We start from the raw sequence: 23,463 nt of genomic DNA on the forward strand, positions 1-23,463 counted from the left end.
TTTTAGGACTACCAACGTGGCATCCACGCTCATTATTTGCAGAGACAATAAAGCTGCCTTTATTTTATACTGTAATTAGACTTATCAAATGATAAAGTTACCAGATATACAGCTTTACCGAAAGGAGGACGTCCTCCATTATGATTTTAGAAAACATCATTTTTTCTATTTTACGATAAATACAAGAATTACTCTGTTTGTTAAGCTATCTTACTAAGGGGAATACCTAGGAAGCCTTTTTAAGGGTAACTGAGTAAATGCCTGAAATGAGGGTAACTGCCTGAGTAACTGCCTGAGGGTAACTGGGTAACTGCCTGAATTGAGGAGTAACCTCAATTCAGGCATTACAGACCTGCAGTAAACCCGGAAAACTCCACATGGCGTGCCCGTCTTGGCGAGGCGCCAACCCACGACCGAACTACCAGTGTTCAGGAAACGGAACTACTTGGTCACTGGAGGGCCCAAGTATTACTGTCAAAAAAAAAAATCAGAAAAAAGTGAATTTTCGAAGTTTTTTTTTGTAATAAAAATTAATTTCTTTGAATTATTATTTTTTACTTCAAACTTATTCAAACGCATTGGTAATGTCCTCTATTCCAGAAAAGTTTATTTCCCATTCGATGTTTCATCTTGCGAGTCTAATTATACTTCAAACTTAAGAAATGAAAAATTACAAATTATTTTATTAAGATAAGAAGATTTTTATGAATCATATTTTAAATGGACTTTACAACCTAGTTTGTCATGCAAGAGAAGAAAAACAAGAGATACGGAGTAACAGTAAATTAAATCATCTTTATCTTGTAATAGCTTACGTAATAAAGAGAAAAATTTCTATTAATTTTTCAATCATTCGAATGGTTCACTTGTCTTTTTCTTGGGAGGGTTGCTTTTAAATACAGAAAAATTTTCCGAAGATTTGAGAAAATTCCTTTCAACTACAATCAAAATTCTTTGTCAACGAAGTACTTTTGTGGTAGAAAATTCTTCTTTTCGCCGTCAGACGGTACACGTTTACATGCAGTCCAGCACTCAGTGTTTCAGCCAATTGTGTCCTAGATAAAGACAATGTTACCCAAGGACATTTGCGTCAGGGTTTGTTGAACACGTGATTTTTAGAGATAACTTTTTAAAAATTTATCTTATCTTAATTTCGAATTAAATATAGTAGATTCTTGTTTGCATAAATTCCTGTGGGATTATTTTTAACAATTGACGTTAATCGAGTATTAGCCAATTTAGTACTCAAAGAAAATTATATCACATAAATATGGCAGTATTTCATTATATGCGTTATTGCAAAACTGCACTTTTTTAAGATAACTTTTTAAAGTATTTCAGAAATATGCCAAAATAATTTTTTACAATCTTATGAAATGTTGACGTAAATTATGGTTTGGTTGAATAAGGTATGGGTGATATGGTAAGGGGATTGCCTCCCGAGATGACTTTCTACAGGAAACTGGCACATATAAAGGATAATTCGAAAAAGTCCACATGACCCGTTTGTTAGGCATGAACTCATGACCAATTTCCAGCGTTCGGTGATTTTATCCACTCGACAACATGGCAAGATTTCTGTTGAAAGGCCTCCCAGACAAATCGGCCATGTGTTACTTTGTCTCATCCCAACAATCCAATCCTTTCCGTTTCAATGTTTATTGCAGGATGTTATTTCTGCATATTTCTTGATAATATATCTTTGTGATAAAGCATAGATTAACTATTTCTGAAAAACATATGAATATACTGTTGTTAGTAAAGGAAAATCTTATGGAAAATTAAAATATTGCCTTGAAAATCAGCCTATTCTGTATATAAAAGTACCCTATTTTCACTGTCTTTATTTTTAAAAAATCACCCAGAAATCTTGCATTGTACGCTCTTATTGATTAAATAAATTTGTGTACCAAGCAACAGACCATATTTTAAACACGCTAATAAAATTTTCCTTAATTTAATTTCAACACAATAGAAAACTCTTTCAATGAGAAAATTGAAAATCTTGTCACGAAATTAAATTCGATATAAACAAATTTTCAAAAATAATTTACATAATAATTAAAAAATTAATAAACTTTACTTTTACTTTCGTGACAAACCAGTTACCACAATAAATAAAATAAAAATTTGAAAGCTTTTAATTATATTCATACTGTACTCTACTCAGAGAATTGCTTCTGTTACTACCATAAATTTACCAGGTGGGTTGATAACATAAAATATTCTTTAATTAATGAATTCTAAGAATTTAGTAAATTCTAAAAAAAGTTTATTTATGTCGAAATAGTTCTTAAAATGGAGAAAACATACCAGTGATAACACACGTTTTGTTGTTTTATACAACCTACTGTAGCTTCTGTAGTAAACTTTAAAAAAGAAATTCACGTTTATTAACAAAATAATAAACTGACCAAACCAATTTTATAATAATTTTTATTGTTACGTAAATGTTAAATGTCATGGCGAAAGTTTAAACAACATGGTTTGGATCCATGATGTAAGGCGATGAAACATACAGGCGCTCTGTTAAGGATAAGGGAGGGCTTTCAGGTAAATGAATCACTATTTAGGTGTTAACGTTTTTTCAGGTTTCTGAATAAAGTATAATTATGCACAAAGACACATAAACGATTCCAACTCAGTCTAAAATGCCAGAAGAATTCTGATCATAAATAACTCATTCGGCATTTTTGTTAATCCGGCACCAAGAGTACATGCCGGATTAACGATCTTCAGTTGTATAACTTGGGTATTTAATAAAAATAGTAAAAAAAATTTAAAAGATAATTTATAAGCTGACTGTAACAACTCTGATATAATTATTTGTTTTCAGTTAATTATTATAATAATAATATCCACCGATGGATAATATCCACGACTTTACAGAACAGAAAGTAGACGATACTGATTATGAAAAATCATGGAGCTGGCTGCTGAATTCTATGAAATTAATCGGTTTGAACTACAAGACAAGAAAAATCACTTTCTTTGAAGTAATTATCGTAATTCTTAGTAAAATCTTCTTCGTTTTATATGTGTTATATCAATATTTACACTTTATTGAAATATATTCGAATATCAACACTGCAATGATTTTAGCGATTGCTTTTTATAAGTTTTTCATAATAGTAAGTGTAGCATCTCGATGCTACTTTCAAATAAAGAAAAAAAGCATTACTTCTCTGATTATAAAATTCAATCATTTGAAGATTATCCACAAAGGATATTCAACAAATGCGCTTTGTATTATGTGTAAGGTCTTGTTTTTCTGGGTGTGCTATATTATTTTCATAGTTTCGGCACACGTAGCAACACCATACAACGAAAAATATTTTATAAAATATAATGTAAAATACAGAAAAATTATTTATGTATATTATGAAATTCTTACAAAGGGAATGTTCGGTATTTTAGTCATGTTGCCCCTTCTGCATTTGTTTCTTTTTTTCATTGTAATCTGTAACAAATTAGAGCACGCTTTTAATAATTTGAATCAATATATTGGAAACTGCTTAACTTCCTCTTCAGAATTATTCAAAATATTAAAAATGTACTCGGATATTGTCGATATTTGTAATGAATTGCAACGTGTTTTCTCTCCGATGCTACTAATCTGGAGTACATTCATTGGAAGCTCTCTTGTATTCAGCCTGTACTTGATACAAGAAATGACATCTACGCAGTATTATTTTATAGCAAAGTTTTTCATGTTTTCTGTCATTCCTTTCTTTTATTTTATTGATCTCTGTATGTCAGCTAGTAGAGTCACTGATGCTGCAAATGATGTCATAAAGATTATCTATAAGAAAACCTTGTTCAACAACAGCTATACAATGAGAAATTTCGCGCATCATCTTTCGTTTTATGGAAAATTTATAGAAGAATTACCAAGATTCACTGCTTGCGGATTGTTTCCTGTGGACAGATATCTCATTGTAACTATTACAAGTGTGTTTATAACATATTCTCTGATTGTGAATCAGTTGTAATCTTGAAAATTGTTTAACGATCTTTTTTAAACAAATAGTTTAATGTTAAATTTCGAAAATTTTTCACGTAACGTATGTACTATTTATGTGGATAACATTTCTATTCACGGATATCACTGATATATTTTTATCTTTAGCTTTACAGAACTGTATTAATTCTCGTATTGTGTATTACATTCTATACCTAACCATTGATTTACATGTTAATTGGTTTCATCTAAAATCAAAATGGTATTCAACACTTTTACGGAAACTGGAAGATAGGGTATTTTACTCTTTCCGAATGTGGACACTTGAAATAAATTGGCTGAAAGACCAAACCAGCTCCGAAAAATTCCTAATTAGTTGCCCTCGCGGATTATATGTCAAATTTCGTAGGCCTGTAGCTGAAACCGTCACATCGTACAAAAAAAAAACAAGGAAACCTTGTATATTTCAGTTAACTTTATTTATTTATATCATTGTTTTGATTGCAGAAAACTTGTAAATTACGTATAATAAACCAGTATTTTCGAAAAAATGTTAATAAATTTCTGGCCTGATCGGTTGTAAAACGACTGACATTGTTTTATATATTTTTTATCCTAGAGAAAAAATTTTTGTGTCTACGTTTACTTCCATACATGATACATTTTACTATTGAAAAATATATATGTATTTGTTTATTTACTTTGAATATTTACGAATAAATGTGTATTCTCGAAAATTGCATTTGTAAAAAGTACTCTTATTACATTATTATAAATTAATAGAATAATCTATGTTTTTAATTTCATTTTATTAATCACTTTATTAATTTATAATAAAAGTACAAATACAAATAATTAGTATAAAATTACTACAAATATTTATAAAATCTTTTGTCTGTTTACATGATTTCTATTATTTAATTTTTTTAAATTTCTGAATGAAGAGTTCATTTCACGACATATAATAGACTTCTAACTATAAAGATTCGGATCGTTACTTGAGAATATTGAAAAGTTTTAGATTCCTCTGTGGAATTTCTATTTTCTTGTTGTGAAAAAAATAAATTATGTATGCAAGTAGTGTACATGAATGAATAATAAAATAGAGAGTCGTCGATTTCCAATTTATCGAACAATGTGTATTAACAGGAAACGATAAACCTTTCTAGTAGTTAAACGATGCTAAGAAGGAAGTGAAAAATATCAGAACGGATTTTTACTTGTTGCTAATCCTCTCATGTCTCTATGACAATTTGCATTTTTTGTTATATTATCCTTTCTGCAATATGTTACTAGATTAATTAGTTATGGCTTACATGTAGAACGTTTCGATTTCGGTCTGAAATATTCATCAGAATAAATAAAATTTGGTTTAGTGTTTTTTAAAAATGAATCAGATTATTGTTCATTAATTGTATTCTCTTATTTCGCAACTGTTTATTCATTCTTTGGTTATATTTTATTCACTAAATACAAGTAAATAGGTAAAAAAATTAAAAAAAAATACCAGCAACAAGTTGCTGAAGACTGGCAACATTTAATGGCGCCATTTCTTATGATATTTAATATTTTTACATTTTGACTACCATTAAATAACAAAGAGCTTAATTTCGAAAGCAGGAATGGGTATTTAAAACAATTATAAATGATACTCAGAGGTAAAATCGTCATTATATATCTCTATTCGAGAAATACACAACCATCTTTATATCCACACCCCATGGGCTTTTAACCAGCAAAAGTCAATAATCTTAATGTACTAGTAAGCAAACATTTCTAAAAAGTTATAAAAATTTCTGACACAAAAATTACAAAAATGCACAGGTGTTATTAAGCTTCAAAAAGGGCGAACAAAATCGTTTCCTTTTCACACACGCGAACATCCATATATACATGAATTACCTCCGAATTTTTTCTGCGTGTCTCGATATTTAAACTTCCCACGAGACAAAAAAATGAAAAAAGCTTTAGGGTTCGATATTGATCCATCGCCATGTTTAATAATGTATAGAACAAGTAGAAAATAGAGTAAACACTGATATTTATATACAAGTTTTTTGATTGTTATTGTCAAAACGGCAGTGCGATTTGACATTACCAATCAAACGACTTCGTTTAGCTTTTGTTACACACTAATGAGCTACGGTTCGTCTTTTCATTTTCATAGATTTTAATGTACATTTTACATATGTTTTTATTAATCTTTACTTTTATTTGTATATTATATTAATTTTTTCATTATTATTTTTAACATTTTTATATATAAATTATGTACAAATTTTTATTTTTAATCTGTATACAACTTTTAAATACACTAGTACGGTTTCATTTTTATCATATAAATATAAATGGGATTAAATTATTAAAGCAGCGGAAAACACACGTATCTGTTTGTAACGATTTTTTAATCTATATGTTTTCCTGTGTTTGATAATAAGTTAATTCAACTCTGATTAATTTTCACACTTAAATTTTTATTAATATTATTGTTTTTTTAAAAAATTATTACGGTCTTTTTAAATGTTTTCTATACATATTTTTTTTTGTTATGAGATGTCTCCAAGTTTACTTGTTCGTATTATTTTACCATATATAATGGCTTACTTAATGCTCACATAACAACGCACTGTCTATTGCTTCAACAGTGTTCTAATGTAAGGAAAACCTGTATATTTGAATTTATTTTATCTGGTTTGTAATTTTATTGAAATTTTTCTATTAATATATTCTTTCTAACGCTGTATTATTCTGCATGGATAATTGTTTCAAAGAGGTATTTTTCTAAATCATTGATGTTTCTGTTCCTGCAGTGTTTGTACTTGTTCTGTTCTATGTTCTTTGATACTCCATATTAAATATATTTATCTTAATATAAAGTAGAATAATTGAGTTATAGTCAAAAATATTACGTCCTCTACTTTGTTTCTGATATAGTTTAAACTGTAATTTGTCTTTTCTTCTTCTTATTGTTAACTTGCCGCATGATTTACATTTATTTTTAAAGTATTTAAAAGTTTTAGATTGATGTACAAAATTTTTTTCTGTTGTAAAAGAATAAATCTAATATGCACGTACATGAATGCACAGTAAAATAGGAAGACGTTAATCTCTAATTATAAAATCATTTGTATTAACAGGAATTTATTAAACTTTCGAACAATTTAACGATGCTAAGAAGGAAGTAAATAATATCACAAGGGTTTATTACTTCTTGCTAATCCTTCGATATCACTTTTATTCACTGTTTGAAATATATGTTGTAATTTATTTTCTGCAGGACGTGACTAAAATTAACTAGTAATGCATGTGGAAACTTTGCTTTCGGTCTCAACTATTAATTAGTTTGACAAAACTTTTGATAGTTTTTTAATCTTCTGTAAGCTACAGAAGAAGCCCGGTTCTGATTTTCACTTGTATTCTGTTTCCGCCATCTTTTATTTTGTTTTCCTTGGTTATTTTTTATGCATTAAATAAAAGTTAAATGTTAAAAAAAGAACTTCCTGCCACGAGTCGCTTAACTTTTTCTGCAATATTTGATGGCACCGTTTCTTACAATATTTTATTTTTAAAATTGTAACAATTTTAATTATAATAAAATGAAAACGACTTAGTTTTTAAATTAGGAATAGGTTTGATATAAAATGTAAACGGATAATTTCGTTATTATGTTTCATTCTACTCGAAATATACACGAATCTTTTCGGCAGTTTATTGATGCTAAGAAATCTTTATATCTTTATTCCTTATTCTTTTTTAACTATAAAGATTTAATAGCCTTAATATCCCTAATAAGCAAACCTCTTTAGTAAATTACAGAAATTTCCGACAAAAAGCACAGGAGTTAATATGCTTTAATGAGGATAAACAAAATCGTACCTCCGACACACACACACACTAACATTCAAAAAATAAAAAACGGAATGTAAAGTTATGGCGTGTCGTTTTCGGCGGATTTTCATATTTCATTTCGGTAATATATAACAGCCTACAGAGTAAAGATACAAGCAGATTTCGTGAAAGAAAGTAACACATTGCTGCAATTTTACTTATTTTTTGATACTAAATTACGTAATTTCAATAAACTATTCGTCAAACTTGTGACAATCATATTGTAAATCACAAAAATCGAAGTTGTTTGCTCATCAGCACGTACAATACAACCATAACTAAACTGGTATTTAAAATAATAAAATTCTGGTAAGTAATGAAAGAATACTTATTCAGGACAGAGCCCTTACATATGCAAATATATATATAAACGTTTATATTTTATAATATATACATTGCGAAAAGTGTATGAATTAAATTACATAACAATGTTACAATGTCGCAGGGGTTTTATTCTGGCGCCATTAAATAATACATAAAATAATAGAAAGAGTATTCGGAAAACTATTAAATGATCCATTGCACCCGATTAATTAGTCGAAAGCCTTTCATTGGATAAAGCATGATAAGTAAAATAAACACATGATCTCAGACTAGTAGAAAATTGCCAATCAGAATAAAATATTCGTAGAAAAGTAATATATACATATAGATGCATAATTTACAATAAGTAGTAAATCGCATTGACTCTTAATTGAAGAGCTGTATAAGACCTGTCCTCACAATGAAAAGATTCATTTTGTTCATCTCTTGTTTGATGGTAATGGGTAAGTTGAATAAATTTTGTTATTCAATTTTGATTTCCAATTTATTTCATTTTGAAATTCACAAAAGAAAATTTGCGAAAGATGATTATATACAGGGATTTTAATACTTAATTTTACAAATATTTTGCAAAGAATGCAAATTACTAAATAGACGTTTTAGAATAATTTGAAAAAAAACCAATAATGTATACAATAATCCTCCTGTTGTAGTGCGATCATTGAGATACGAGGAATGCTATGAGCGTTCATATAAAATTTATATCATCATAATTTTATGTGCACCTTTTAAAACAGTGCTCGTTTCCATGACATCAACGAAAAACGTTGATGTCATTGATCTGCATTGAGAATTATGGCACATTATGGGTAAAATCAGACAGTTCTCTGTACAATAATTTAATGCGAGACAAATATTGTTTTCAAATATAACTCAATTGTAAAAGTAGAAACTAAGGTTTTTCTAAGTCGACTTATTTATTACTCTGTTGTCTGTGTTATACATAACAGAAGGAAAGTATGGCGATCGGTAAAAAAATTACTTTCCCCAATGCTTTTACATTTTTGACTTAAAGCCCCTTGAAATTCAAACAAATTTGTGTTTTTTTTTCTTTTTTTTTGTATGTATGCATGTTTCTATTCGAAGCTGAATAACTTCTAAAATTTTCTGAAAGTTTGCAGAGCGGTTTGTGTATTACGGGAGTCGACGTTATTCTAATCTATAAGATATTTTAAAATAAAATATGATAAGAGATGACTCAACCAAAAGTTTCTGGGAAAGTTAAGCAACTGGTTGTTTTTTCTATGCACGCTTGAGTTATTGATTCGTACAGACATATTGAAAGTTACTGGCTCAACTAATTTGTACATTTATATTTTTGCAGATGTAGTCGTAGAAGCTAAAGATGGATTCCCGCTTGATGAAAATGGTTGCATAATTTCCTGCGATACAAACGATTTTTGTAATACCTACTGCAAATCATTGAAGGCAAATCAGTGGCTATTGCTGATTCGTTGAGATTGGCGTGTTATTGTGAAGGTCTTCCATCAGATGTTAAAGTCTTTGACAGAGATAATAACAGCTGCACGAACAAAAAATAGAGAAAATGCATTAATTTGTATTGAAGAACGATCGCTTTTATGTAATGTTACTCTGAATAAACGCAAAATAAAGAATATTGCATTATATTACTCTTTATTATCTTTGTTATTTGTTTCAAATTTTATCGTTTTGATACATGTTATTAATTTAAACATGTTTATATATATATACAGTATAAATGTTTATATATGTGTACAGTGTACGGTATAGGCCTATATATATATCAGCTTACTTTATACCGCATACTTAATGCAACTATATTATACAGAAATTATTACAAAATTAAATTCATTATCACATTATAAAAACAAAAACAATAATCACAGTACATTTCTTGGTATTAATGAAATAAAAATAAACCAAATAAATGATAACAAAAATTTAAAATGAAAATAAGATAACCAATAAATTAAATATTGGGATATTACAATAGAAAGAAAAAAAAGATAAACTTTAAAATGTATTAAAAAATGAGTACAATGTTTAGAAGATTAGATATAATACTGGCGCCTTCTAGAAAGTTAAAAAATTAGAATATTTACTAAACATATGAAGCAGCAATTTCTTACACCTATTTTTAATTTAATTTAAAGGAAATGCTCTCCACCTGAAATTAGTACAGTAGTGTCTTACCGCTGTACGTCGTACGTTTCCATTAACAGTAACTTCTGTCATCTGTGTAACTTCTTTTTGAGGAAAATATTTTAATGAAATTACGTGACTTTTAATTTGTATGCGACGATCCTATACAGTTAATCGGAGTCTCCGTTCAAAACACTTTCTACATCTGTTCTAGACATTCATGTTTCAATGTATGGACAGCAGCAAGACAAATCACAGTGGTAATCTTTTTGTCTACAATTTTTTCAAATTACAGTTAAGTAAACTTGATAATAATAAAAGTAATATCTTAGAAGCTTCGAAAATATTTTATTCTGTTCTTTACATTTATAAAAATTCTCATTAATATATGAAGAAAACTAAAATAAATAAATAAATAAATACACATAACAGGGAATTTAAATAAAATATTGAAATATTAAAAACTAAAAAATTAAGTTTTAATAGTAAATGCAATAACTGATTTTCAGAAGTTTCATAATTTAATAAAGATTTTTTTCAAATTGCGATATTTCGCGCCTATTAAAAAATAAATGTAGAAAATAAACTGGCTATGATCAAAAGGAACAATTTTTAACTCTAATCTACATCTATATTTCAATCCACCTTATTTATATGTTGTAGTTGATATTTAGGATACTAGGTGACAGTTTTATTTCAATCTGTCAAATAGTAACGGATAAACCGATATAGGGTACTCCCCCATACGCATGAAGTTGCATTCATTGCATACAGTTTTAAACCAAAAAATTTTCATTTTTCATATTCATAAGTAACAAACGATTACATTATTTTTAATTACATTTTTTACATTACATTACATTACATTACACAATTACATTACATTTTTATGAATTTTTTAGATTTTATTTTTTTGTTTCTTTGTACTTTGTATTTAATTAATAAAAAAAATATATTTTTTTCCTTTCAATATTTTTGTTTGATTTATGTATCTTTAAAAAATTGAAAAAATTTCATAATTAATAAACAACGAAATTATGCGTTTCTTGCATACTTTTCGATTTACACGGTTTTACATTCAAAAAGATACAAATTCGATTTACACGTTTTTCTCAGGAACCTATCTTCCGTGTAAATCGAGGAATATGTGTATTAATTTATCAGAAATCCATTTATTTATTGTCAGCTACTCCGAAAAAATTTATCGGACTGGAATAAAACAGGAAATAATTTCTGCCAGTTCGAATGCACCAAGGCTGTCTAGTAGATACTTTGTATCCGAATACTGTTGTAGCTCTGAGAACTTTATTAACACTCCCTGTCTCTGTAACAAGTGAGGATAGAAGATTTTCCAAATTAAGATTAATAAAACACTATTTAAAAAGTTCAATAAGCCAAGCAAAATTTAGAAATCTATCATTAATTTCAATTGAATCTACATCATTAGCTGCCACTCTCGATTACACATCTCTAAAACGAATTTGCTAAATTTAAAGACAGAAGGGTAAAACTATGGTAGATTGTTACGGTTGGTTGATACTTGATATCATTATTTTAAAGTAGTTTATATTTTCAAAATAAAAATTGTATTCGTACAATTTATGCAGATTCTTTAAATCACAATCGAAATTTATTTTAAGAAAATCTATGGCACGACCCTAAGAGCCGGTTCAGGTAAATCCCGAGGGTCGCTGATGTGAGGACCGGGTTAAACCGGCCAGTCCGATTTTAAAATTTTATTGTTCGAATCCCCTCGGGAGATAGCGATCAAAATCGGCGATAGCGATCAAGATTCAAAGGATGTGCAGCCTTCCGCCGTCAAACTTGCTTCCCTCCTCTCCGGATCCGACTTCTGAGTCACAGAGATCGACTCATCACTCTCTGTCGCGATTGGTGATCGCAGCGGACAAGACCTGGAGTATATAAAGGGGGAAGATATCTGAGAACGGGGTCGCTGGAAGCCCTTGAATTATAATTTATATAAAATCATTGATGTTTGTCTATCGAATAAACTAATCAAAAATTTTCTGTAAAGCGTACCACTAACAATAAACGTGGTGTCATATGACGTCACGTGAGGAGTGGTTCTTAAGTGACCTAAAATTCTACGTATGTGAGTGCATTCGAACTGGCAGAAATTATTTCCTGTTTTATTCCATTCCGACGGATTTTTTCGGACTAGCTGACAATAAATAAATGGATTTTTGATAAATTAATTTAAGAAACATTTCTACTACGGTTCAAAATAAAATTTTGAAACACACCAATCCTAGTGATATATTGATGATTAGAAAAACAAAAATAAGAAACAGATCGATTCTAGGCGCGAAATATCGCAATTTGAAAAAAATCTTTATCAAATTATGAAACGTATAATGAAATAAATAATTGATCAAAAAACTATTGTTTATTAAAATAATAAACTAAACATATTAACATAACTTTAAATATTATTTCAAAGATTGTAAATATGAAAATGATTGTAAATTTTTATTACGACTTTTTATTTAGAAAAAATAAAATACGTAATTTTTCTGGTTTTATTCTATTCCTCATTTCATTTCTTATCTGACCAGCTTTCCAAAATGCACTGCCCGTATTAAAAAGCAATTTCAAAAAATTAATACTAGGAATGAAAGGTTTGGACATCGCAGGACTCTTGACTGTATCTTGCATTGAAATATACTAGAAAATTCTAGACAAATATTCAAATTTTTCGACAAGAAGCAATTAAATGCCGACAAGGAGAGAAACGATATTTCGTCTTTCTGATTTGGTCGATATTTTTCGAAAAATTAACAACAGGCGTAAATAATTTTGACATCACAGGCCTATTGACTGTATCTTGAATTGAATTTTACTAAAAAAATTCTAGTCGAATCTTTAAAAAGGCAATAAACTAACGACAAACACCTTAAATTATACGACGCTTTAAGTAATTTTTAATTTTCGAATTTGTTTCGTTAATTAGAATAAATAAAATCATATAAGAATTTTTGTTGTAATTTAATAAAAATTTATATATTTTAAGTTTTTTGAAAATATTTTTCTTATATATTACTTCAAAAATTTTTCCTTCTGTGGGAGTGTGCCAGAACCGACTGAATCAGTCGATCCTAAGAAAAATAATCCGATTATCGTATTTACTCGCGTATATGACGAGGTTTTTATTTGTTTATTACTGCTTCAAAAACCTACATAAAAAAATACGCGCGAGCGAAAGATCCTTTGCGTTTTTGCAATAATTTTTGTGAACCGTGTATAGTTCATGAGCAGGGTGCTATCTAGGTCAAGAGGATCGTCCCTTTCAAAGAGATTGTACGAGAATAGCTGGTCACTTGGCAATGATTATAAATGTAATGATTTCATATTTGTTAAATTGGTATTTTTATAAATATTTGTACATTTTGAATCATTAAAAATAAACTTATTCCAGTCATGCTCATTATAATTCTTAGCTTTTTCACGTGTGTTGACAATTCCGGAGACTCTTTTGCTTGTATTTGACCTCAGGTCATACAGGTGTCAAGTTAACCCAGTTTCCTATTATATGAACAATGCTAAGCATTTTCTTGTTACAAAAATGCAGTGTACCGTAAGTAATGCACAGACGTATTTTACTCATACAAAAATACAAATGTGACGTTTTTATTATTATTGGATGTTGTTTATAACACGAGAAAGTACGTTTGAAAACATTACAAAAGTGAAATCTGTGCATTAGAAGTTCAGAACGATAAATTAAGTTGATTAAAAATCTTATAAAATATAATTAAGCGTTAATCGCGCATCAGTAAAGGTAATTATGTAATTACTAAAATAAATCGTAACTTGCAGTAAGAAATAATAATATCTGGTGTTTTTCATAAAAATTCACAAATTTTTCAATTTATGTAAAGCTTTTTATATGCCATCTTGTAACGAAATTTTAAACTGAAGACCTTCCCAAATTATTTATTTACTTATTAATACATTATAGTGTAAATTTTGTGGGTTTGCATTTAAAAAACTAAAATATTTTTACACTTATATTTAAAGCCTCTCTTTTCATTAAACAAAAAAATGTGCAATGTATAAAGTTAATAATTATTAAAAAAATAAAAGAAATGTTACTTCTCGTTTAATTCATAAAAATATTAACATTTAGAATTGTGTATTTTCACAAATTATGAATTATGTTGAATTACTTCAAATTTTTAATTAAAAAATAAAAATGAAAACGGAATTGACATCCATTTGGAGATCAAAATAGTACCTATCTTTTACATATACAAATCACATATATTATATATCATAAAAAAAATAAATTTAACTTATTAATATATTACAAAATAATTTGGATGTATTATCTATACTTCTTATTCTGATAACTTATTATTATTTTCATAATAATAAAATTCATTTATTATTTTAATATATTTAAATTTAAATTTTCATAAATATCTAAACAAAGAGAAATAAATTTATTTACTGAAATAATGCTTTTAAATAATGGAAAGCATTTAATATTTTAAATTATTTTAATTTTTTAGATAGCTTCTACGTCATAGGAATGTCACAGAAAAGAGAATGGCGTCGTATTCGTATTCGTATTCTAGAGGCGTCTGCGGCTACTCTGGCCTTTACGCCGGAAGAGAACAGAGTGAGAAGAGTCGGCCTTATAGAAGACAGCCAATCTGAGAAGACAGAGGAGAGGTCACGGACGCTACCAAAGTCGGCCTTATAGGAGACGGCCCCCGCGAGATAGAATGGCGTCACCTTACCTGTTGCAGGTGTGTCTGCGGTCACGTGACCTGTGACGTGACTTCAGGAACACGTGTTTTTGTTTACAATATTATATTTTGTAAATTAATTAACAGAATTGAATAAAGATGTGTAAAATTACAAGAAGCGATGTATAACAAGTATATAAGAGCACAAATTAGTACAAAAACTTAGAAAATGATAATAAAATTTACAAAAGTGACTTCTATACATTGCATATACGATTAAAAAAAACTTGAATCGGAAATCATTAAAAGTATAACGAAAATATGTAATAAACTAAATAAATTTGTGATATCACAAAAACTAGCAAAAAGTTAAAGAGACAGAGAGAAAAACGATCATTTACCTCAGTACTATCATGACCTCAAATAGCCTAAGTGGTAAATTTATTTAAAAAATTAAAAATGACCAAATTATTTAAAAATATTACTATGTAAAATAAAATCAAAAGAATATAATCGCGAAAACTGCATACGTCTAAGATGCATAGTTCAAATAAAAATCGTTATTGCCTTCGTTGTCAGCCCGGCAGAAAAATCTGCCGGGTGAGTGTACGAACTTGAGAATGACCCGGCAAAAATTGTGCCGGGTAAGGATGAGAGGGTTAAGAAGCGTGAATCATCATCATCATCTTTACTCTAGCGCGAAACGAATCACCCTGGAATGAGAATTCGATTTGCAGAAACAAACAATAAAAAAAAAAAATCAAGCTAATATGTTTAATAAACAGTCCAAACGATATGCCAAATTCTTGGGTTATGTAAAGGATATAATTAAGTATTATAAATTAATTAAGTTGACTAGAGGTAAGCAGTTATGTTTCCATCTCGTAGTAAATTCAATAATTATAAATAGTTAATTTTTTATTCAGACATTTTTAAAATTTAATTTGGAATCGGTCATTAATTTTAATGACCCAAGAATTTCGCATATCGTTTGGCGTGTTTACTATATAATGGGCTATGGTTGTTGCTGTTTATAAGTAATGTGTGAACACAAGTATAGAAAAATACGTGATCGCAAGCGACACTAAGATAATAGCGGAATGAGTGCTAAACACAGACTGATGAAGCATGCCGCATATGCACAATTCGGGACTTCCTTTCTCCTTATCACTCGTTATGCGAAATATCGCTCGTTAAGCGAGGCGATTTTTTACAATTTGTTTTGCTCGTTATGTAAAATACTCGTCGTGCGAGGTACTCGTTAAGAGAGGATCCACTGTAATGAATTTTGTTTCCAAAGTAATATTTGCAATTGAAAGAAAGAAAAAATTCAATTGATGAAATGTATCGAAATAATGTTCAACATACTAGTAAATAATTATTGTGAAATTAAAAATGGTAAATTTAAAAAAAGAGAGATTAGTTGGAAAGTTAATGATATTTAAAAAGTAATGTCAATACTGATTATAAACAGCTTTGTAAATAATAAACATGTTAAATATTTTTTTATTAAAATTGTTTTGTTTATATAATTTAAAATTTTTAATAAAATTTAACATCACAAGATTATAAGCATGAATTCATACTTTTTTATAACATTTATTCAAATAATTATATTTATGATGGGCGCCGCCATCTTTGATTTTAGGAGTATTTACGCTTCAAATCATAAACTACGCCATAACTTACATAATTTTGATCTGATTCGATTATCGATAGCAAAATAGAGCGTAACGGATATAAATTTAGTATATATCATAATATCGTAATGCATAATCGAGTTTTTTACATGTACAATGGGCGCCGCCATCTTGGATTTTTAGATTATCGCTACAAATCATTAAAATACGTAGTAACTTTTATTTTTATAATTGTAATACGATTTTTAATAGTAAAATAGAGCGTAACATAAATAAATTAAGTATATATTATGATATCGTGATGCATAATCTAGTTTTTTACATTTACAATGGGCGCCGCCATCTTGGATTTTAAAATTATCTTTAGAAATCATCAAATTACGTAGTAACTTTTATTTTTATAATAATAATACGATTTTTAATAGCAAAATACAACCTAACGTAAATATATTTATTATATTTAATGATATTTTAAAGCAGAATCGATGTTTATCTATTTATGATGAGCGCCGCCATCTTTGATTTTAGGAGTATTTACGCTTCAAATTATAAACTACGCCATAACTTACATAATTTTGATCTGATTCGATTATCGATAGCAAAATAGAGCGTAACGGATATAAATTTAGTATATATCATAATATCGTAATGCATAATCGAGTTTTTTACATGTACAATGGGCGCCGCCATTTTGGATTTTTAGATTATCGCTACAAATCATTAAAATACGTAGTAACTTTTATTTTTATAATTGTAATACGATTTTTAATAGTAAAATAGAGCGTAACATAAATAAATTAAGTATATATTATGATATCGTGATGCATAATCTAGTTTTTTACATTTACAATGGGCGCCGCCATCTTGGATTTTAAAATTATTTTTAGAAATCATCAAATTACGTAGTAACTTTTATTTTTATAATAATAATACGATTTTTAATAGCGAAATACAACCTAACGTAAATATATTTATTATATTTAATGATATTTTAAAGCAGAATCGATGTTTATCTATTTATGATGGGCGCCGCCATCTTTGATTTTAGGAGTATTTACGCTTCAAATTATAAACTACGCCATAACTTACATAATTTTGATCTGATTCGATTATCGATAGCAAAATAGAGCGTAACGGATATAAATTTAGTATATATCATAATATCGTAATGCATAATCGAGTTTTTTACATGTACAATGGGCGCCGCCATCTTGGATTTTTAGATTATCGCTACAAATCATTAAAATACGTAGTAACTTTTATTTTTATAATTGTAATACGATTTTTAATAGTAAAATAGAGCGTAACATAAATAAATTAAGTATATATTATGATATCGTGATGCATAATCTAGTTTTTTACATTTACAATGGGCGCCGCCATCTTGGATTTTAAAATTATCTTTAGAAATCATCAAATTACGTAGTAACTTTTATTTTTATAATAATAATACGATTTTTAATAGCAAAATACAACCTAACGTAAATATATTTATTATATTTAATGATATTTTAAAGCAGAATCGATGTTTATCTATTTATGATGGGCGCCGCCATCTTTGATTTTAGGAGTATTTACGCTTCAAATTATAAACTACGCCATAACTTACATAATTTTGATTTGATTCGATTATCGATAGCAAAATAGAGCGTAACGGATATAAATTTAGTATATATCATAATATCGTAATGCATAATCGAGTTTTTTACATGTACAATGGGCGCCGCCATTTTGGATTTTTAGATTATCGCTACAAATCATTAAAATACGTAGTAACTTTTATTTTTATAATTGTAATACGATTTTTAATAGTAAAATAGAGCGTAACATAAATAAATTAAGTATATATTATGATATCGTGATGCATAATCTAGTTTTTTACATTTACAATGGGCGCCGCCATTTTGGATTTTAAAATTATTTTTAGAAATCATCAAATTACGTAGTAACTTTTATTTTTATAATAATAATACGATTTTTAATAGCGAAATACAACCTAACGTAAATATATTTATTATATTTAATGATATTTTAAAGCAGAATCGATGTTTATCTATTTATGATGGGCGCCGCCATCTTTGATTTTAGGAGTATTTACGCTTCAAATTATAAACTACGCCATAACTTACATAATTTTGATCTGATTCGATTATCGATAGCAAAATAGAGCGTAACGGATATAAATTTAGTATATATCATAATATCGTAATGCATAATCGAGTTTTTTACATGTACAATGGGCGCCGCCATCTTGGATTTTTAGATTATCGCTACAAATCATTAAAATACGTAGTAACTTTTATTTTTATAATTGTAATACGATTTTTAATAGTAAAATAGAGCGTAACATAAATAAATTAAGTATATATTATGATATCGTGATGCATAATCTAGTTTTTTACATTTACAATGGGCGCCGCCATTTTGGATTTTAAAATTATTTTTAGAAATCATCAAATTACGTAGTAACTTTTATTTTTATAATAATAATACGATTTTTAATAGCGAAATACAACCTAACGTAAATATATTTATTATATTTAATGATATTTTAAAGCAGAATCGATGTTTATCTATTTATGATGGGCGCCGCCATCTTTGATTTTAGGAGTATTTACGCTTCAAATTATAAACTACGCCATAACTTACATAATTTTGATCTGATTCGATTATCGATAGCAAAATAGAGCGTAACGGATATAAATTTAGTATATATCATAATATCGTAATGCATAATCGAGTTTTTTACATGTACAATGGGCGCCGCCATCTTGGATTTTTAGATTATCGCTACAAATCATTAAAATACGTAGTAACTTTTATTTTTATAATTGTAATACGATTTTTAATAGTAAAATAGAGCGTAACATAAATAAATTAAGTATATATTATGATATCGTGATGCATAATCTAGTTTTTTACATTTACAATGGGCGCCGCCATCTTGGATTTTAAAATTATTTTTAGAAATCATCAAATTACGTAGTAACTTTTATTTTTATAATAATAATACGATTTTTAATAGCAAAATACAACCTAACGTAAATATATTTGTTATATTTAATGATATTTTAAAGCAGAATCGATGTTTATCTATTTATGATGGGCGCCGCCATCTTTGATTTTAGGAGTATTTACGCTTCAAATTATAAACTACGCCATAACTTACATAATTTTGATCTGATTCGATTATCGATAGCAAAATAGAGCGTAACGGATATAAATTTAGTATATATCATAATATCGTAATGCATAATCGAGTTTTTTACATGTACAATGGGCGCCGCCATTTTGGATTTTTAGATTATCGCTACAAATCATTAAAATACGTAGTAACTTTTATTTTTATAATTGTAATACGATTTTTAATAGTAAAATAGAGCGTAACATAAATAAATTAAGTATATATTATGATATCGTGATGCATAATCTAGTTTTTTACATTTACAATGGGCGCCGCCATTTTGGATTTTAAAATTATTTTTAGAAATCATCAAATTACGTAGTAACTTTTATTTTTATAATAATAATACGATTTTTAATAGCGAAATACAACCTAACGTAAATATATTTATTATATTTAATGATATTTTAAAGCAGAATCGATGTTTATCTATTTATGATGGGCGCCGCCATCTTTGATTTTAGGAGTATTTACGCTTCAAATTATAAACTACGCCATAACTTACATAATTTTGATCTGATTCGATTATCGATAGCAAAATAGAGCGTAACGGATATAAATTTAGTATATATCATAATATCGTAATGCATAATCGAGTTTTTTACATGTACAATGGGCGCCGCCATCTTGGATTTTTAGATTATCGCTACAAATCATTAAAATACGTAGTAACTTTTATTTTTATAATTGTAATACGATTTTTAATAGTAAAATAGAGCGTAACATAAATAAATTAAGTATATATTATGATATCGTGATGCATAATCTAGTTTTTTACATTTACAATGGGCGCCGCCATTTTGGATTTTAAAATTATTTTTAGAAATCATCAAATTACGTAGTAACTTTTATTTTTATAATAATAATACGATTTTTAATAGCGAAATACAACCTAACGTAAATATATTTATTATATTTAATGATATTTTAAAGCAGAATCGATGTTTATCTATTTATGATGGGCGCCGCCATCTTTGATTTTAAGAATATTTACGCTTCGAATTATAAACTACGCCATAACTTACATAATTTTGATTTGATTCGATTATCGATAGCAAAATAGAGCGTAACGGATATAAATTTAGTATATATCATAATATCGTAATGCATAATCGAGTTTTTTACATGTACAATGGGCGCCGCCATCTTGGATTTTTAGATTATCGCTACAAATCATTAAAATACGTAGTAACTTTTATTTTTATAATTGTAATACGATTTTTAATAGTAAAATAGAGCGTAACATAAATAAATTAAGTATATATTATGATATCGTGATGCATAATCTAGTTTTTTACATTTACAATGGGCGCCGCCATCTTGGATTTTAAAATTATTTTTAGAAATCATCAAATTACGTAGTAACTTTTATTTTTATAATAATAATACGATTTTTAATAGCAAAATACAACCTAACGTAAATATATTTGTTATATTTAATGATATTTTAAAGCAGAATCGATGTTTATCTATTTATGATGGGCGCCGCTATCTTTGATTTTAGGAGTATTTACGCTTCAAATTATAAACTACGCCATAACTTACATAATTTTGATTTTATTCGATTATCGATAGCAAAATAGAGCGTAACGGATATAAATTTAGTATATTTTATAATATCGTAATGCATAATCGAGTTTTTTACATGTACAATGGGCGCCGCCATTTTGGATTTTTAGATTATCGCTACAAATCATTAAAATACGTAGTAACTTTTATTATTTTAATTGTAATACGATTTTTAATAGTAAAATAGAGCGTAACATAAATAAATTAAGTATATATTATGATATCGTGATGCATAATCTAGTTTTTTACATTTACAATGGGCGCCGCCATTTTGGATTTTAAAATTATTTTTAGAAATCATCAAATTACGTAGTAACTTTTATTTTTATAATAATAATACGATTTTTAATAGCGAAATACAACTTAACGTAAATATATTTATTATATTTAATGATATTTTCAAGCAGAATCGATGTTTATCTATTTATGATGGGCGCCGCCATCTTTGATTTTAAGAGTATTTACGCTTCAAATTATAAACTACGTTATAACTTACATAATTTTGATCTGATTCGATTATCGATAGCAAAATAGAGCGTAACAGACATAAATTTAGTATATATCATAATATCGTAATGCATAATCGAGTTTTTTACATGTACAATGGGCGCCGCCATCTTGGATTTTTAGATTATCGCTACAAATCATTAAAATACGTAGTAACTTTTATTTTTATAATTGTAATACGATTTTTAATAGTAAAATAGAGCGTAACATAAATAAATTAAGTATATATTATGATATCGTGATGCATAATCTAGTTTTTTACATTTACAATGGGCGCCGCCATTTTGGATTTTAAAATTATTTTTAGAAATCATCAAATTACGTAGTAACTTTTATTTTTATAATAATAATACGATTTTTAATAGCAAAATACAACCTAACGTAAATATATTTGTTATATTTAATGATATTTTTAAGCAGAATCGATGTTTATCTATTTATGATGAACGCCGCCATCTTTGATTTCAGGAGTATTTACGCTTCAAATTATAAACTACGCCATAACTTACATAATTTTGATCTGATTCGATTATCGATAGCAAAATAGAGCGTAACGGATATAAATTTAGTATATATCATAATATCGTAATGCATAATCGAGTTTTTTACATGTATAATGGGCGCCGTTATCTTGGATTTTTAGATTATCGCTACAAATCATTAAAATACGTAGTAACTTTTATTTTTATAATTGTAATACGATTTTTAATAGTAAAATAGAGCGTAACATAAATAAATTAAGTATATATTATGATATCGTGATGCATAATCTAGTTTTTTACATTTACAATGGGCGCCGCCATCTTGGATTTTAAAATTATTTTTAGAAATCATCAAATTACGTAGTAACTTTTATTTTTATAATAATAATACGATTTTTAATAGCAAAATACAACCTAACGTAAATATATATGTTATATTTAATGATATTTTAAAGCAGAATCGATGTTTATCTATTTATGATGGGCGCCGCCATTTTTGATTTTAGGAGTATTTACGCTGTAAATTATAAACTACGCCATAACTTACATAATTTTGATTTGATTCGATTATCGATAGCAAAATAGAGCGTAACGGATATAAATTTAGTATATTTCATAATATCGTAATGCATAATCGAGTTTTTTACATGTACAATGGGCGCCGCCATTTTGGATTTTTAGATTATCGCTACAAATCATTAAAATACGTAGTAACTTTTATTATTTTAATTGTAATACGATTTTTAATAGTAAAATAGAGCGTAACATAAATAAATTAAGTATATATTATGATATCGTGATGCATAATCTAGTTTTTTACATTTACAATGGGCGCCGCCATTTTGGATTTTAAAATTATTTTTAGAAATCATCAAATTACGTAGTAACTTTTATTTTTATAATAATAATACGATTTTTAATAGCAAAATACAACCTAACGTAAATATATTTATTATATTTAATGATATTTTAAAGCAGAATCGATGTTTATCTATTTATGATGGGCGCCGCCATCTTTGATTTTAGGAGTATTTACGCTTCAAATTATAAACTACGCCATAACTTACATAAT

The sequence above is a fragment of the Centruroides vittatus genome, unplaced genomic scaffold, assembly GCF_030686945.1.
Source record: "Centruroides vittatus isolate TY-2023 unplaced genomic scaffold, ASM3068694v2 contig_455, whole genome shotgun sequence".
NCBI lineage: Eukaryota > Metazoa > Arthropoda > Arachnida > Scorpiones > Buthidae > Centruroides > Centruroides vittatus.